The sequence below is a fragment of the Hylobates moloch genome, unplaced genomic scaffold (assembly GCF_009828535.3).
Source record: "Hylobates moloch isolate HMO894 unplaced genomic scaffold, HMol_V3 SCAFFOLD_17, whole genome shotgun sequence".
NCBI lineage: Eukaryota > Metazoa > Chordata > Mammalia > Primates > Hylobatidae > Hylobates > Hylobates moloch.
This window is the reverse complement of record NW_026652292.1, coordinates 77,493,762-77,511,410: the sequence shown is the minus strand read 5'-3', so window position 1 is coordinate 77,511,410 and position 17,649 is coordinate 77,493,762. Positions and strand designations below refer to the sequence as shown.

The following is a 17,649-nucleotide window of genomic DNA, read 5'->3' as shown; positions in this document are numbered from 1 at the left end:
AGTGCAATGACCACTGATGGGGATGTAGAGACTTGAGGGGCTTCAAAGGCCAGGGTGGGTTTCTCCTCCAGACGTTTGCCACATTCCACAGCCGTGCAGGGTGGGGAGTAGGAAATGGAATGAGAAAGCCTCTGAACAGCAGAGCAGAGTTTTCCATAGTCTAGATGCCCAGAAGAAAAGGATCAGTCTCGAGGCTCTGCCAGAGAAGCCGTCAGTGAGCACACTGGGCTCTCACCTGGCTGCTGTTGATATTTGACCCCATGGTGCCCTCAAAGCCAAGGGCGAGTTTCAAACAGAGAAGGACTTCTTGTGGTTTAGGAAGACCATTTTGGATCCTTGTGGAGAAAGGATTGAAAGAGATGGGAAACTAGTGGAGAGGGGACAGTGACAGAGGATGTTGTCTGGTTGTGGAGACTGCTGTGTTCCCTTTCTTTCTTTCTTTCTTTCTTTCTTTCTTTCTTTCTTTCTTTCTTTCTTCCTTTCTTTCTTTCTTTCTTTCTTTCTTTCTTTCTTTCTTTCTTTCTTTCTTTCTTTCTTTCTTTCTTTCTTTCTTTGTGCAATCTCGGCTCACTGCAACCTCTGCCTCCCAGGTTCAAGTGATTCTCCTGCCTCAGCCACCGGAGTAGCTGGGATTACAGGTGCCCGCCACCACGCCCAGCTAATTTTTGGTATTTTTAGTAGAGACAGGGTTTCACCATGTTGGCCAGGCTGGTCTTGAACTCCTGATCTCAGGTGATCCACCTGCCTTGGCTTCCCAAAGTGCTGGGATTACAGGCGTGAGCCACTGAGTCCTGCCCCCATTTCTTTCATGAATCAAAAAAGCAGAGAAGCATGAGCAGGCAGAGGAAGGCAAGCTCTTTGATGGAGACGCCATCTGTCACAGCAGCAAACTTGGGAGGATTAGGGGAAAGCAAAGGTGGAAAAGAGGCATCATTTGTCTTAAATGATAAAAGAAAAGAAAAGAAAAGAAAACTGACATCATATTATGAAAGGAGTTTGATAGATTTGGAAATGGGAGAGAAGAATTTGTCTTGATTAGTGTGATATTAAGTAGAATTAAAACTGAGGACAGGTTAAAATTAAATTTAAAAAAGGTTATCTGAGACTTGGAGATGAATCAGCTCATCCATCTCATTTGAGGAAACTGAGGCCCAGGGAGAAAAAAAATGGCCTGTTCAAGGGACCTAGTAAACTGATTACAAAACCACCCTAATATTGTTTCTTATTCAATGGTGGGAAGGCTTGTCTTTCCCCCTCCTAAGGCCACCTCCTTAGATCAGAGGGCCCCTCCTGCTGTGACCCTTGGATCTTTGGGTCCTACTTAGCACATTGTAATAGTTAACTTGTTGGAGGGGGTTATTGAAGAGAGAGCCCCTTGGTGACAAAGACTATGATTCTCCTAATTCCTGTTATGGTCCCTTTGATCCATGAGTCACTTAGAAGGATACTTTTAAATTCTTAATATGTGGGGTTTTCCTTATTTTGTTATTATTATTTATGTTTTAATTCCATTGTAACCAGAGAATATGATTCATATAATTTCCATTTGTTTTACTTGTCAAGGCTTGCTCTATTTCCAATATTATAAATGCATTTGGCAAATGTCCCATGTATGTTTGAAAATATTACGTATTTGGTTACTACAATAATGTTTCTGACTTTATATATATGTCCATTACATGAAACTTCTTCATCGTGGTCTTCAAATTTTCTTTGTTTCCTCATTGGCACATTTGTTTGCTTGATCTGTCAAGTTCTGAGGAAGATGTGTTTAAATACCCAACTATGGCGATTCTCTTTCTAATTTTCTTAGTTTTTGCCTTATACGTTTTGAGGCTATATTATTAATATTTAGTGCTTATAAGTCTAGTATTTTTCTATTATACTATGAATCTTTGTTTTACAGTTAGGTAGTAACCTTTGTTATCTTTAATAATGCTTTGTGCTTTTGAGTCTATTTTGTTTAATGTCAATATGGCTATTCTGAGTTTCTTGGGCTAGTATTTTTTTGGTACACCTTTTCCCATTATTTTACAGTCAATCCTTCTCTGTCTTTATATTTTTAGTATGTCTCTAGTAACAGCATATAGCTGTATTTTAAATTTTTTAAGCTTAGAACAATCCTTGTCTTTTAAGTGGAAAGTTTAGTCCATTATAATGATTATAATAACTGATATATGTATATCAGAATATATATATTATAGCTGATAATATATATATATTTATCCATCATCTTATTGTGTGCTTACTGTTTACCCTGCCTTTGCTATGCCTCTAATTTTTCCCTTTTCTTGCTTTATATACAACTGATTAAGTTTTCTTTATTTTACTTTTCACCCTAGGTGTACATTGTATTTCTATTATTTTAGTGGCTACCCTTTAACATTTCAATGTGCATTCTCGGCTTGGCGTCTCTAACTTCCTCACGCACAGAAAATCCTAAGAAGGCTTTAATTTTCATACCTCCCCTGGCATCTTTCATATTTCCCAGGAATATATTTTCACTCTATTTTTATACTTTTCACATTAGCCACTATTATTATTTTATATAGTTAATACCTTTTTAGATTTACCAGTTTCTTTACTTGCCATCCTTTCTTGAATTTTTTTTTCTTTTGAGTTTAATTTAGTTCTCCCTGGAGCACATTCCTTACTAGTATTCTTTTAGCAAGGCATTTAGCAGTAAAAACCTCTCAGTCTTTGCCTCAGAATATCATTATTTTGTTTTTATGGTTAGGTGGTCATTTAGCTGAATATAGAATTCTAGATTCTCTATTATTTCTTCTTGGTAATATGAAAATCCCATTCCACTGTCTTCTGGCTTTCATGAAGAAGCCTGTTATTGGTGTAACTGCTATGTACTTTTAGGTAATCTATTTCTCTCTCTCTGGTTGCTTTTAGCATCTTCTATTTGTCGTTGTGATTCTGGAGTTCTGCTATAAGATATATATTCATTTTTATCTATCCTATTTGGGGTCCATGATTTCTGAATCTGAGAATTTGTATCTTTCAGCATTTCTGAAAAATTCTGTTATTATGTATTTGAATATTACACCTTCAACCCCTTGTCTTTTCTTTCCTTCTGAAATTCATATTAACAGTTTTAGACTGACTCAATTTTTTCCTTTGTGGCTCATAACCTCTATATCTAACTTATATCTAACTCTGTCTTTTTTTTTTTTTTTTTTTGAGTTGGCATCTCGCCATTGTTGCCCAGGCTGGAGTGCAGTGGTGCGATCTCAGCTCACTGCAACCTTCACCTCCCGGGTTCAAGCAATTCTCCTGCATCAGCCTCCCGAGTAGCCAGGATTACAGGCACCCGCCACCACGCCTGGCTAATTTTTGTATTTTCAGTAGAGACAGGGTTTCACCATGTCGGCCAGGCTGGTCTCGAACTCCTGACCTCAGGTGACCCACCCGCCTCGGCCTCCCAAAGTGCTGGGATTACAGGCGTGAACCACCACACCCATCCTCTTTCTGTCTTTCTAAGCTATATTCTAGGTAATTTCATTAGATAAATCCTGAAGCTCATTTTTTTTTTTCCCCCTGCAGCATGAAGACTCTGTAGCCAGACTGTTGGGGATTAAATCCAGGCCGTGTGATCTTTCCATACTTTAGTTTCATCATTTTTAAAGTGGGAGTTCCACCTACTACCAAAGTGGGTTCCTTCCACCTACCTACCAAAATAACCTAAAATTATTTTGAGGTTAAATAAGTCACTATAGATAAAGCTCTTAGAGTTGTATTGTCCCATCGTAAGTGCCATATCCAAGTTAGTTAGACATTACCTTAATTATGTTAAGAATCCACTTTATGATCTCTATTCAATAGTTCTACTATTTGATGTTCTTGGGGGAACTTAACCTTCCTGACAAATACATCTTCTGTCTTCATTCATAAAAGATTGTTTTCTTGGGCGTTTTGTAATGTTGGCCTCTGGGGCTTTTTTTTTTTTTTGAGACAGAGTGTCACTCTGTCACCCAGGCTGGAGTACAATGGCACAATCTTGGCTCACTGCAACCTCCACCTCCTGGGTTCAAGCAATTCTCGCGCCTCAGCCTCTGGAGTAGCTGGGACTATAGGCGCCCGCCACCATGCCCAGCTAATTTTTGTATTTTTAGTGGTATGTTGGCCAGGCTGGTCTCGAACTCCTGACCTCGTGATCTGCCTGCCTTTCCTCCCAAAGTGCTGGGATTACAGGCGTGAGCCACCGCACCCAGCCCTGGGGCTTTATCTGCAGGAATCCTGTGCGTCTCAACGTCAGTATATCACAGGCTCAAGGGAGTTCAACCCCAAATTCTCATGAGATATAGGACTATGGTTACATCTTCTTAAGGATGGCTTTTTTCTCCTCACCTAGAACTCAAGCAGGATGAACTTCCTCTCTATCTTCTAATTCCCCCTGTTACTGAGGGGATAGCCCTCCAAGGCCCTTGGCTCAGTTCCAGCTCCTTGACTCTGTCTGTGTCCACGTCTAACTGCATCCCCTGGTTGACAGAGGCCAGGGCAGCCTTCCAGGAGTGGCAGTGGCACCATCGCTCGTGTGGGTTTTCTTTTACTGACCTGTGAGACCTGCTCCTCCTGTAGAAGAAAAAATAAGGTCACCTTAACCACAGCAATCATGAACCTAGAGCTTCCTGTGTGCCAAGTGCTGTTCTAAGCAGTTTCCACATTTTAACTAATTTAGCCTTCATGACAACTGTATCTGCACACTACTAACCATGTTTTACAGCTGGAGAAACTGAAGCACAGAGCTGCTAAGTAACTTGCTTGGGGTCACCCAGCCAGAAATGTAGAGAGCTGGGATTTGAACCCAGGCAGTTTAGGGTCACATGTATGTGCTTAAGCCTATACCGGGCTGACTCTCAGGCTATGGGAAGACACTGCCTGGGTCCTGCCCCATGAAAGTGAGTACACGATGATAGCTATTGGCATTATTATTATAAATGCCATTATTATTGTTGTTGCTGTTGTTATTTACAAGTAAACCCTGGTTCCAGGCTTCGGGAGCTCATGGGCCAGGGCAGCCAGACACACATGGAAGGGAGGCTTGTGCTCCAGCCTGGCTATGGCAAGGGTGCAGGGCCTGTAGCTGGCCTGGGGCAGGTGGTTTGGAGCTGAGGAAAAAGCATGGGTGAAGAATATGCCAGGGGTTAAGTGTGGCCAGGAGGAGCATGCAGGGAGGAGTGGCAGGACACAGAGAAAAGGTAGACAGGGGCCAGACAGAAGAGGACACTTGCGCCAGACCAGCGAGCCTGGAGCTTCTCCTGCAGGGATGACAAGCCACGCAAAGTCCTTTTATGGAGGAGTGGAGCTTGATTTATTTAAAATGCTAAACTCTGTGCTGAGTTTTCCAATATAAGGAAGCTTGCAGAGGAATCTGCAGGCAATGCTGTCTGAGCAGGAAGAGAATAACGACAGCGAGGACCTGGAAAGGGCCAATGTGTGTGGGCGGTCGTGGAGTTTCAGAGCAGCCGTGACTCCCGGGTCGCCTCCAAACACCGTTCACCTCACCTTACCATGCAGCAGTCTATTCTCCACAGCCATCCAGTGAGCTGCTCACCCCTTCTTACAGATGAGGAGACCGAGGTGCAGGGAGGCGAAGTGAATTGCCAGGGGCTGCGTTGGAGTGGGAAGACGTCTAAGCCTGTGTCCTTAACCCTACACCACGCTGCTGCTCCAGTTTTAGAAGAAAAGAGTAGGGAGGTGGTTCTTGCTCACAGACACCCTTCTCTCTCTTCCTGCTTCTGATCTCCTCTCTGTCATCTCTTCCTTCCCTCTCCTCTTCCTGTCTCGTCCTCTGCTGACCTCCTCCTCCCACTCTTCTCCCCCACAGGTTTGTCACCAGGACCCCCACATTGGCTTTTATTCTATCTTGGAAGGGACTTCACCATCCCTGGCTCACTCCCATGCCTCCCAGGGCTGCGTCAGTGCAGGTCTTGGGAACAGTGTCCTTCAAGGGGGTCTGGGCCAGAGGGGACCTTGCTATGTCCAGCCCATTTCCCACGGGCACCCGAGCTCCACAGGGAGGCATGATCGTAGTCAAAACAACTCCTGCTGAGCATGCCCCTTACCCCCAGCTCACTTAGTAGCAGACATTAGAGGGTCTGTGCTGGCCGAGTGCTGGAGTCGGGGACACGGGGATGAGCCACATAGCTCCAGCCCTCAGGGACTCCAGCCACATGAGCAGGTAACTGGCGTGGAGTCTGGTGTGTACCAGTGTGTGCTGGGAAAGCCCAGAGTCAGGGTCAGGGGTCAGCCCCACAGCAGACGGGGAATATGGGAGTAGGGACGGGAGGTGGAGGCAGGAGCTGCCATTCATAGAGGCTGGAGAAGTAGGAAAAGCCCCATCCCAAAGTTCTGTGAGTGGCAGACTCGGGACCGTGGATCTTTTCCCAGAATCAGTAGGGAGCCTTCCAGAGTTTCTAAGTGGGGTGGTAGTAAGCAAACACTGCACTTGTGTTCCATGAAGCTAATTTTCAAAAGCACTCTTGACAAAGTGTTTTCACATACATCCCAGCATCTGATCCTTCTTCCACCCTCTGTGAGAGACGAGGGCAGCTAAGACATCGCATGGAAGAGAAGATGCAGTGGCAGAGAGGAGGTTCACTGGGATTGCTTAGGATGCACCAGGCAGCACCAGGCTCCCGTCCAGGGCTCTGGTGTCAGGGTCCTGATCCCTGGTGCTGGGAGCAACTCTTCTGAGGAGAAATTTGTTTACAAAAACTATAAGCCCGAGAGAAAATGATGGTCTTTAATATTAATGATAATATGGTTTCTGCCATTTATTGAGTGGCTGCTGTATGCCAGAAGCTACACCACCATTATAAATGCACTATCTCATTTAAACCCTGTAACAATTTGTGAAGCTAACTAGTAATATTCTCCTCTGTGCAGAAGGAAACTGCAGTTCAAAAAAGATACCTTCTATTTCTGCAGATCTGGGATCGAAATCCAGCTCTCTTGCTTTTTTAATACTGTAATGTGGGTGCAGTGACTCACACCTGTTATCTCAGCACTTTGGGAGGCTGAGGTAAGAGAATTGCCTGAGCCCAAGAGTTCAAGACCAGCCTGAGCAAGGCAGGGGGACTCCATCTCTATAAAAAATAAAAAAATAAAAATTAGCTGGGCGTGGTGGCATGCACCTGTGGTTGCAGCTACTCAGGAGGCTGAGGCGGGAGGATCCATTGAGCCTGGGAGGTCGAGGCTACAGTGAACTGTGATGGAGCCACAGCACTCCAGCCAGTCTCCAAAACAAACAAACACTGTCTTGTTCCCACCACAGTCTGATGCCTTCCTTCTCCAGGTAGATGATCACGTGGTCACCTCAGGTTCAGGACCTGGGCACCTGGACAGCACCAGGCAAGCTGTCCCCTGCCTGCCTCCCTCTTTGATGGCTGGATTCTTTAGGGAGCCCAGCCTCGCTGCTCATATGCGTGCTCCATAAATGGGCCAAGGAAAGAGTGTGCCAGAGTGGAAATGCAACACGCTTCTGCTCTCTTGGGCATTCAGCCAAGAACTGTGTGCATGGTTCACCTGCCTGTGAAGACAGCCGGCCAGTGGGTTTACACCTGGCAGGTTAGTAAGTTACACCTGCCTTTCTCACCTGAGAGGAGGGGCAGGAGGCCAAACATTGCATGGAAATTAGAGACAGTTGGCAGGGGCAGGGGCTGGGGGGCGTTGAGAAGAGCTTAGCATTTCAGGGTCAGGTGACAACTCTCTGTAAATACTCACTGAGCTGGTGACATTGCCTGTCTTCTCCTCTGCCCTTCTGTGTGGCTTGCACAATTCGGCTCCCCTTTCCAGCCTTGGCTTCCCCTTCTCTGTGTGCTCTGCTGATTTTCTGGAATCAATGAATAGAAGGAGGAAGTGACATTGAATGAGATAGTGACATCCCGGGGTGGTAATTTCTGTGTCAAAGCCTAAAGGAGAGCCTGGATCCACGGGGACGATGGGAGGGAGGGGTATGCAAACCTTAGGCTCCTGAGAAGCCTTCCTGGAGGAGGCAGAGCCGAACGAGAGGGATCCCCCTGCAGGGAGGGTGGAGTGGGCCTCCCCATCAGACATCACAGGGGCTGATGATGGCTGATGTGTGGAAGGACAGGAGGAATACAGCCGCTCAGAGCCTGTGTTTGGAGCGTGGAAACATGGCAGTCTAGAAGTGCAGAGGACAGGTTTCTAGTTCAGCTCGGCCTCGCCAGGGCTGCACGACCTTAGGGAAAATTGCTGTATATTTTTAAACTTCCTTTATCTCTTCTGTGAAATGAGAAGCCTCGTAAAACACTTTATCTTCACACCTGAGAAGCTGACAGTGAAAAGGTTTTGCAAACCATAAAGCTCTGTTCAAATGCAAAGATGTGTTCTTCCACATGGGAAACAAACACCGCTCCTAGATTCCCTAACTGATACTTACTGGTGTCCCTTGCACCTGTGCATCAGTGCTTGGGGGCCACCTCTTGGTTCTCTTTCCTTTGCCCTGAATACAAACCCCTGAGGTCACGGGAACACACCAGCCAAGTAGCCTGGACTTTGAGTCTGCAGAGACTCACTGCAGGGGGTGTTTTCAGCTCAGCCCCAGTCTTGGGGAGTTCCTTTTCGGCTGGGCCTGACAGAGGTGGATTCCAGTGACCTGAAGGATCCGGGACATGGTTCTTTCATCCTAGTCTCACTGAGACGGATTTAGGCACCCCCACTTTCGTGTGAGCTTTGCCAGCTGGACCTGAACTGTTTGCTCATTTATGCACGAGGCGTTTGTGCACTCCTGGCCAGGACTGTCCCTCCCTTCTTTACTTCTTTATCCCTTTACCCCTTGCCTCTCCGCTTCCCACCACTCTTCTTCCTCTTATGTCTTTCAACATTTTGAGGAGCACCTGCCAGGCCCATGCTGTGCATCATGGACAGCAGAGGTGAATCTAAGCATGGTCCCTGTCTTCATGGTGCTCACATGCTCCCAGGGGAGACGGGCACTGGAGTTGAGTGCAACACTGTAAACTGTAACACGTATGTTTCACTCATGGAGGGGGATCCGGCTCTGGAGATAGCCAGAGGGTGATGAGCAGACCCACCCAGGGTGGGCGGGGCCCCAGCGGCACTTGCTCCATGCCCGCTCTATGCAGAGCTGCTGCACACATGCCCACAGTGAGACACGGGAGGCACCGCTCAGACACATTGATTAAAGTTATTACAACTGTCTAGTGTTTCAAGATTCACAAAACCTGAACACTTTAATTCTTCTAACAACTTTATGAAGTGGTCAGCTGAACATAAGGAAGGGGTTCAAAAAAGTCTGGTGGTGGATTGAGCCAATACCAGAAGCTAGAGTCAGCCTGCAGGGATAGGAAGTCAAGCAAGGATGGGGGCCGGAAGTCAGGGTTAATCCCTATAGAGCTGTCCAAATAGCACCTGACACATAAAGACACTCAGTAGGTAATGTTACCTCTTATAATTGGTTGCTTTTTTCCAAAGAAATGGAAGGTGCCCAGAGACCATCCAATCTAACATCCTCGTTGAACAGAGGAGGAATCTGAGGTCTAGAGAGACGTCAACGGGAAGGCAGCCACAGCACACTGAGTCCAGGCTCCCCGATTCTCAGCACTGCACACCAACACTCCCCACCTTACAGAGCAGCCTCTGTCATGAGCCCAGTGTTTTCTCTGTCATAAACACCTGGTTGTGATCGTGCCTGGAAGTATCACCTGTGTCCTGTTAGATACAGGAGCACAATTTAAAGGCCAAAAACATTCACAAGGATATAAACCTATCAAGTAAAAGCCACCTCTAACTTGGCATCTCTAGTAGAGCCCAATAAAATTTGCTCACTGTGGGGTAGCTAATATTTAAAGCTGGTTATTGTCACAACACAGCTTAATGGTCTAGCATCTTCAACACTTAATTGCCCTTTATTAGATCATTGCAGAATGAGATAATTGGACCAATCTCTTGAACTTCTGACTCTCTCCTATTTATTTGGTGGTGCACACAGATGGGGAATTTCACAAGTGCCTTTTAGGGCTGGCGCTCACAGAGCTCTGGGCAGCCTGGAGTTCACTGCCACTGTATTTACTCAGGGCGTGCTTCATTCATAAAAGCTGCATTTCCTGGAGTTTCTCACTTGTATTTTTTCTGCTTATAAGAAGTAAATTGTAAATTTCCTTTCCCCTTTCCTTCTGTCCTTTTGTTTCCAGTACAAGTCCCTGTTATTAAAACACAATTCACTTCAGAGTCAGTTCTCGTTTATAAAAGTGCATATTTCATATTGAGCATAAAAGTCAAGGAAATTTAATGTTATTCCTAAAGGAGAATGTGCTCGCTTTTGCAAAACAAAATGTAAATTCTGGCTACCTTGGTTGTTGGGTTTGGGATAAGGGAATATTTACATAACTTCCCGCCTTCGAACTGATGCAGATATGGGCTTGAAAAAAATGTCTGCCGACAGGCGCATCAGAGCCTGAAAAATATTCACACCTTTGAAAACTGACCAGTACTAGCTGCTCTGGGGGTTCTTGGTTGGTCATCGAGACACAGATCTAACTAACTGCAGGATTTATCATGGTGTGATTTATAATAGTGAGTTCTTAGAAACAATCTGAATGTCCAACTGCCTGGAAATGGGTGAGGAAGTGATATATTCACTCCATGAAATAGTGGCCTTTTCACATTTGTTCAGCACATTTTTATTGAATGCCTACTGTGGGTATCAGGGACAGTGTTAGGAGGTAGCTATGCAATGATGAGTGGGAAAATGATGCAGTTGTTAGCAATCACTGCTACAAAGATGATGCTTTGGGGAAATCTTAGAATGCAAAGTCAAAACCCCCCAGAAATGTTATTATCTCAATTTTGTTGAAAGCACACAAAACACTGGGAAGGTTGACTTATTTTTTGTTTTTATCTCTTTCTCCAAATATCTGTAAGGCACACATAAAACCTCTCTAGTAGGGAAAAACAAGAAAGTTTTTAAAAAAGCATTTGACATGGTCATTTGGAGGTTCCCCTGTTAGGAATTGTGTCTGTATACCAGAAGTCACTGCATCTTTGGAAGTGACAGGAGACGGTGCCGTCTGCAGTAGAATGCCTTCTGGCCCCAGGGAGATGTTTTATCACTGGGAAGCATGCAGGATGTTCATGCCTTCAGCTCATCCCGGTGCCCGTCCTTCTTCCTCCAGAGCCTCATGGGAAATCACGACTTCTCCGTGCCTGTCCCTGTCAGCACACAGATCTGCCGGCTGGTTTCCATAAGCACTTGGTCAGAGCACACGAAGGTCTTTCATCATCTGCTCCACGAACTCCCTTGGTGACCTGGAACCCAGCTGCTGCTGTCTGAGGTAGCTTCGGGGTGTGTGTGTGTGTGTGTGTGTGTGTGTGTGTGTGTGTGTATGCGTATGCATGTGTGTGTGTGCATGTGTGTATGAGAGGGGAAGAGCAAGAGCTAGCCCATGAAAGGTTTTGTTTACAGGTTTTGCCTTTGACCTTATAAGATTACCTTGCAGTTTGTATTCCAGGATCCTGAGTATGGTAGACACTCAGTGAATAGAAAATGGATACTGTTTCCAAGTAATTTTGTGAAAGATTTTTATTTTTGCCGTAATGAGTGCTATCTGAATTAAATTTTCAAGTGTATTATGAACATTTACCCTTTATAGAGGACCATAAACATTATGTTCCTTAATATATTGAAAGTTCCACGCATTAATGTGAGGTCCGTATTTGCAGAGGCCTGCAGGAAGCCGTAACTGGTACTCAGGTGAGTGAGGCAGGCTTCCTGTGCAGTGGAGCTTGTCGACTCAGGACACATCAGTGGCAGGGCACATGGGGGTTCTGGGACCCCAGGGGAGGGACCCAGGCAGGTATTGGGGAGGGGATTGGCTGTGCATTTGAGGAAGGTTTCCTGGAGAAGGCCATGTCTGGGCTGAGGCATGAAGAATGGGTGTATTAGTCTGTTCTCACACTGCTGTTAAAGATACTACCTGAGACTGGGTAACTTATAAAGGAAAGAGGTTTAATTGACTCATAGTTCCACATGGCTGGGGAGGCCTCAGGAAACTTACAATCATGGCAGAAGGAGAAGGGGAAGCAAGGCACATTTTACATGGCTGTAGGAGAGAAAGAGAAAGAGAGAGACAGAGGGAGAGCAGGGTAAACTCCCACTTTCAAATCATCAGATCTCATGAGAACTCCCTCACTATCACCAGAACAGCATGGGGGAACCTCCCCCATGATCTAATCACCTCCTACTAGGTCCTTCCCTCAACACATGGGGTTTACAATTTGAGATGAGATTTGGGTGAGGACACAGAGCCAAGCCATATCACTGGATAGGAGTCATCAAGCAGAGGGCAGAGACAGAAAGCAAGCGAGTAAGCTCCAGGCAGGGGGAACAAAGGGGCATGGGGGAGAGGTTAGAAAGACTGCAGGGAGTTGAGTGTGGTTGGAGAGGGGAGTGGTCAGTGTCAGAGATGGGCTGGAAAAGGAGCAAGGCCTGGAGGCTTTGCACACATGACCCTCTGAGCTCTTGCCATAAGACTTGCTTCTGAGCCCTGGTTCCGCAGTCTCTCTTCCATGGCCTGTCCTTTGGCCTCCAGGCACAGCTGGCTTCAGGGGAGACTGCACCCGCCAGTCATTCTCTGCCACCTCCATCTCTTTCTTTGTGGTCACCACCATCTGACAAGCATGCATCTGCTCCCTGTCTTCCCCTTCCACAGTAAGCATCATAAAAGCAGGAACTTCCATGTATTTCACCAGAAACATGGGCACATGGAAAGCAGTCATAAAATATTTACTGACCGGATGAATGGTCAGTGAATGAATGAATATGGATGAGCTGCAGAGCCACTTTGGTTCCGCCTCGGGCCAGAGTTCAGGTTTCCTGTCGGTGTGGGAAACAGCTGGAAGGATGAGTGGTCATGCAGGCAGGGTGGGCCTGGGGGCTGCTTTTGAACTTATAGCCTGGTTTATTTCAACCATTTTATTGTGTTTGTCATTTGGCTTAAAAAATATGGTCTGTGGGCCCAGGGACACAGGTACTGTGCTTGGTCATCTGCCCTTTAAAAAAAAAAATTGAGGCAAAATTCACATGACGTAAAATTCACCATTTGAACCACGTTAAAGTGCACAGTTCAGTGGCTTTTAGTCTCTTCACAATGTTGTACAACCATCACCACTAATTTCAGAACATTTTCATCATCCTAAAAAGGAACACTGTCCCCTTTAGGCCCTTTAGGCAGTCCCTGTCTGTTCCCTCCACGCTCTGGGGTAACTGACAGCCGGCGGTCCACCTTCCGTCCCTGTGGGTCTGCCTGCTCTGGACCCTTCGTGTAAATAGAATCATGTACCACGTGGCCTTCGCGTCTGTTTCCTTTCACCTACCATCCCATTTTCAAGGTCAGCCCCCGCCGTAGCAGGTGACAGCACGTCATTCCTTCTCGTGGCCAAATAATGTTCCCCTGGATAGATGGGCCACATTTAGGTTATCCATTCACCAGCTGATGAACATTTTCGTTGTCTCCATTTTTTGACTATTATGAGTGTTTAGGTCACCAGATTAATAGGTGCTCATTATAAAAATCTAAACCTTATTGAAAGACACATTGGGCAAAAGGAAACCCCCTAGAGTCCCTCCTTCCAGCTATCATGTCGTGTGCATGGATCTGTGCGTGGCCCTGCCTTCTGCATGGCAGACTCAGTTGCTGATCTCCACAGGAGCCCCTCTCTGCCCACAGTCACAGCCTTCCCTGTGAGGCCTCAGGTTTCTCTGCATTGCCGAGATCTTGCCCTGGGTCTGCATCTCCTCCCAGCCCTCCCCAGTCCTTAAGACCCCCTTCCCAACTTCCATCACCTGGTGAACTCCAGCTCATCCCCCGCTCCCAAGGGTGGGTCCCGGGCCTGGCTCAGTGCTTCCCCAAACCTGGTCCTTGCTCCCAAACCCTGGTGTAGGTGTCTGTCTCCCCTACCAGACCGTGGGTCCCCCCCGCAAGGCCAAGGCCATCCCTGGGCATTTCTGTGACCACAGGGCCATGCTCAGGCGTTGCTGGGTGGAAGCTCACATTGGTGGGAGAGGCAGGTTGCCATAGAAACCTAGTGTTATGCTTGGCGAAAGGACAGGATCTGCTCGTGGGACACAGTCATCTTCCTCTCGGCGTTTCCCAGGGCCAGGCTGGCTGTTTCTGCCAGTCCTTGTCCACTGGTACCATCCTCCCAACAGGGCGACCATTGGTCCTGAGGCCCTGTGGCCTTGCCTCAAGTTTATCTTGCTAGTTCTCGCGCTGTGGAATGTACGGTCACCAGTTCCCACACAAGCTTCAGGGCTCCCCATGCCTCCCTGCCTGGAATGGTCCTTGGCAAAGAGAGTTGGGGAGCCTGTGGCCTGGGGGTCCCCCAACAGCCCTCCCCACTAGAGCTCACCCCCCACCACACCTCCTTGCTGCTTCAGGGGATGCGGCTGTCCCCTCGCTGAGCGCCATATCCCTCCCCTCTGCCCATCTTAGAAGGCCCTCCATCAGCTAGTCCCTTCTCTTCCCCACTCAGTGAAATCTGTCTCCACTCCCTCTGCTGGCCTCTCCCTCCCAACCCAAGTGGCCCAGACCAACATCTTGGCAAACCCAAAGGCAGCTTCCTGGTCCTCTCCCACCTGGTACATGGCCACTGCTGAGAACCTCCTGCCCCGCCCCCCAAACCTCTCCCACTCCCCTTCCTGGCCAGGGAATTCCCAGGCTTCCTCCCGAGCTGCGCACCTGCCACCCAAGTGCTCCTTCCCAGTGTTCCACCCTTGCCCTGGCACCTGGCACCCACTGGGACCTCCCTGCTAAGCTCCAGACCCTCTGACCTGCTGTTCTGTAATAATGCACCTTCCTGTTCCCACTCGGGTGTTCTGTGGGCAACTGAAAGTCAGAGCTACAGCTGGACTTGGCATCTTCGTCTATAAAGCCGCTCCGTATTGTGCAAGTGGATACCCCTCTCCCCACATCCACGTGGAACTTGATCTCGGTCCCCGGCCCAGGAGCCCCTCCTCCTTCCTTCCCCACTCTGATGGAAGAAGACCTGGGCTGCTGCTCCAGGCCCGCCCTGGGTCCTCAGCACTGAGAGCCCTGTAGCCAGGGACTGGGGGTTCACAGCGGCTCCTGCTCGGGACCAGGCCAGGAGGTTTCTCTACCCTTGCTCAGACTCCAACAGACCGTTCGGCCTTTCCTGCTCTCTGCTCCTGCTGGCCCTGGGTGTGGGGCAGGCTGGGAATGTGCTGTGCCTGTGCCAGTTCTCCCTGAGATAGGCCTCCAGGGCTGGATGTGGGGAGGGTCCAGGAGCCCCTACTTTTGGCCTCAAGCCTAAGCCATCAGCTCCTGCAGTTTCATCAGAAATCGATTTTGGTTTCCATTTGCCTCTTGGCTCTTGTGTGAGTCAGGGTTCTCTAAAGGGACAAAACTAATAGGATAGACGCATATATGAAGGGGAGTTTATTAAGAAGTATTGACTCACATGATTAGAAGGTGAAGACCCGCAATAGGCTGTCTACAAACTGAGGAGCCAGGAAGCCAGTCCGAGTCCCAAAACCTCAAAAGCAGGAAAGCCCACAGTGCAGACTTCAGTCTGTGGCCCAAGGCCCGAGAGCCCCTGGCAAACCACTGGTGTAGGTCCAAGAGTCCAGAAGCTGGAGAACTTGGAGTCTAATGTTCAAGGGCAGGAAGCATCCAGCATGGGAGAGAGATGGAGGCTGGAAGACTCAGCAAGTCTGCTCTTCTCTCTTCTCCTGCCTGCTTTATTCTAGCCACACTGGCAGCTGATCAGATGGTGCCCACCCACCCAGATTGAGGGTGGGTCTGCCTCTCCCAGTCCACTGACTCAAATGTTAATCTCCTTTGGCAACACCCTCACAGACACACCCAGGAACAGTACTTTGCATCCTTCAACCCAATCAAGTTGACACTCAATATTAACCATCACAGCTCTCAATGTGTGTGGCCTAAGTCTACAGGCTGGAGGCATTGGAAGGAAGATCGGTGGGAGGGAGTGGGTTAGGAGTGACCACACAGCCTCCCACATTCCCTACTGATGGATCATGCCTGGCACAAGGCCAGCCTTCTCCCCTCCACCCCTACCCCCGATCCCTCGCCCAGCCCTGTGGGTTCTGCCTCCTTTCTATCATTCTCTCCATCTGCTTGCACCTGTGCTGGTGGGGTGGGGTCCAGGCAGACACTAATGCACACCTGTCTCCAGCCACCCCTGCCACAAAAGCCTCCTCCCTGAGTCTGTCTAATCCGCATCCCTCTTCCCCTTCTTGGCAATGAACACAATTAGTAGGACACTTGAGGTGCCAGGCTCTGCGCTTGGTCCAGAGTTCACACACTCAGGGCTCATTGCCGTCATTGTTTCTGTCCTTGTTCTTGTTGGTATTACTGGACTTGGAGTCAGAAGCAGGTTCGAATCCCAGCTCCACCACCCTTTAGCTGCGATCCTTAGGCCACATTTGTAGCCTCCCTGAATATCAGTTTCTCACCTGTAAGACAGGAATTCTAATCGCTCTCTTGCATTGTTGCTGAGATAATTAAATTAATTACACGTGCAAAATGTCAGGTCCCTTTCCCTCCTGGAACAGGGAAAATCGCATCTACTCCAGGAAAGTTCATTCTGTGTCCCTCCTTAGAGTCTCTGTGGGCTCCCAGGGAGATAGTGTGAAAAGTGGTTTGTGAATGCTGAAGTGCTATCAAAATGTTTAGAATGATGATTACTAATTACAGTTTAGGGCAGCTGGGAGAGAAGCTGGGGTGAGGTGAAGGTCTAGGCTCCTGCCTTTCAAAGGTCTCTCAGAGCCATGGGGCAGGGTTGGGAGGAGAGAGAGCTGATGAGGAGACCGTGGGTTGTGTGTTACTCAGAGCCAGGAGGCTGGAGTCCAGCAAACTCCCTGGGTCCTTTCCCACCCTAGAGTCTAGCATCCATCTGCCCATTTGATGAGCATGCCACGAGGGCTGCTCCAAGCTGGGCACTGCCATGGATGCAGGAGCTGGAGGGGACAGGAGGACAACCCTTCTCCTGCCCTCATGGTGCTTACCATCTACAGGTGAGATGGTTAGATAGGCAGTTTACAAGCAAGGCACACTCCCCGAAGACGTCTTCTGCAGAGTCGCCCATTGCATGCCATGCCTGCCCCTTTCCGGGGGTCTGATTCCCCCAAGGACTCTGTCTTATTTCCCAGCATAGCCCCAACACCTGATGCAGGGCCCGGCACCTAGAAGGTGTTTGATAAGTAAGTGTCAAATTGGACCAACTCAGTGAAAGCTGACTTCTGTGCAGTAGAGGGCCAGGCATGGGTTACCCGACCCACAAGGTTATTTGTTTTTCATTGTGTAGGAAACACGGAGTTAAGGTTTGAATCTTTTCAGGCAGTTGTTTTGAAAGACACACCTGCTGGGGTTCTGAGGAGATGGGAGGGCCCATCCTCTGTCCCCATCCATCACTGTCACGTGCACTGCAGTGGGTCCCAGCCAGCCGCTCTGGGATTAACTTCCCCTGCATGAGGCCCCTGTGCTCTGGGCTCTGACAGCCTTCACCCTGCAGGCTCATCTTCCAGCCACTGGGATCTGAGCTGGGGCAGCCGCCCGGGATGCGTTTCAAGCGTGTATTTCCTCTGGGCTCTCATCACTTTCCTGCTTGACCAGAAAG

The 17,649-nt window shown here is 48.2% G+C and overlaps 1 long non-coding RNA gene across 1 annotated transcript in view; it reads left to right on the top strand.

The window, feature by feature from the left end:
* LOC131381709 (uncharacterized) overlaps positions 1–17,649 on the top strand; it is a 51,829-nt gene that overhangs the window by 17,616 nt on the left and 16,564 nt on the right. Inside the window, exon 2 of the long non-coding RNA XR_009210596.1 lies at positions 11,166–11,324. This is a non-coding gene — a long non-coding RNA (uncharacterized LOC131381709). The remainder of the gene's footprint in view (positions 1–11,165; positions 11,325–17,649) is intronic.